Raw genomic sequence first — 1778 nt, forward strand, 5'->3', positions numbered from 1 at the left:
GACCAAGACACAACCAAGTAGACTCGCACTCTCGAAACGCTCCTCGTCATCATTTCCATGTTCCATAGACAACGGCTATGTTGGTCGCACGATACCGCCTCACTCTGCTGCGGCGCGTTCCACACACACAATTATTATAACAACCAAAACTGTAAACAAAGATCTATACAATTTGGAATGTATATATAGAGATATGGAGCTTATATTTGAGTGACGGCTATCTCCCCAGAACACTGCGAGGCGATTGGTTAAAGGTCTGGACTAATATGCTTGGTAGGGGTTAAGTTGTCACTCGCCGTCCAGGGTTCAGACCCTAGCCGTAGCGGCCTTCACACGGTGCTGACAGATGCAGGCATTACAACTGCGACAAGGATATGCTCCGGAGTCCGACTGGGGCTAGTCTGGTCTGCCTGGCCTGTTGATAGCAGAGCTTTGAGTCATCGTCTGCCTTTCTTGCTCGGCTGCTTCCAGTACTAGCGGTCTCTCTTTTCCAGGATGTTCTCCTCCTTGAGTTGGGACTTGTGTTCTGCTTCTAGTGATGCCCAATCACTTCCGTGCTTCTTTCCGTTGACCTTTAAGGCCAGTCTTCTCTCCTAGCTCACCCAGGGTTTGTGCATGTGGTTGCCTTATGAAAACGGAGACATCTCACTGCAAAGTTCAGGTCCCTCGCTGTTTGGTGAAGGTCACAGGATACTGGGTGTTGGTTGTCTGTGCATAATCCAGTCTATGCACCAACTACAGGAAGATTGTTGGTGAGAATATGCCAACCCAATGTCCTCCTATATCTCAGTTTGACTGGTGATTGCCACTCTCTGGAGGTAAGTCGACAACATGCAATCAAAATTACTCTTCCAGTCCGTATCACATGAACCTCGTCTCAATTTTCATTCGTGCCAAGTGCATCTGGATTATTTTGCCTGCTTGCTCCCGTAGCAAATTGAACAGTAAATTTCTCTCATGCATTTCCTACTCTTGCTCAATCTTATCTGTTTTGATCATGTGCTATTACATGCACTTAATTACCATCGTTGCTTCTTACAACCAATTTCAAGTACTGAATGTTTCGGTAAATCCGTTGATAAACACCATGACCAATGTGCATTATCTTGCATGAAGAGATTCCAGCTGAACCTGCAGCTTACCTCAATCTACCAGAAATCACACCAAGGTCCCCTGCAATATTTTAGAAGCTACTTATGTGGCCGATCAAAATTTATTCTTTACTCAAGCACGCCGCTCAGTAACGATCTCTAACAGCTGAAGCAATGCGCGTGCTTGTAAATTCTAATAGAAAGGTGACGCCGGGCTCTGCCTTAGCAAAATTGCGTACCAGTACGGCATTACATACGAGGACTCCCTCATTTCGTCAATCGGGTCCCTCCAAGTTGGGCGAAGAAACAGGGACCAAAATCGAAGAGGGGTCCCTGGACCCCAAAGAATTAGCCTTAGCAAAGCCTGGCGCACTTAACCTTACACTTTAAGCATGTTGGTCTATACCAGATCAGACTTCAAAAAGAGGTATTTAAACTAAAAGCGTATTACCTGTTTTCTTCCAGATCATCGGTAAATAGTCTAGCACTCAGTTCTTTCCAGAATCCTGGTGTCTGGACTTGAGCATTAAATCATTAAGCCCCTCATTTCTTTAATGGCTGAAGTCCACCAAGAATTTCACCCGTTGCATAAACGATCATCTTTACCCCTCGCTGCGCCTCCACAACCACTCCCACCATTGGTCACGGGGAAAATGACTTCAGCAGCTATGCCATGCGCTCTCAATA

This window comes from Pomacea canaliculata, linkage group LG1 (assembly GCF_003073045.1).
Source record: "Pomacea canaliculata isolate SZHN2017 linkage group LG1, ASM307304v1, whole genome shotgun sequence".
NCBI lineage: Eukaryota > Metazoa > Mollusca > Gastropoda > Architaenioglossa > Ampullariidae > Pomacea > Pomacea canaliculata.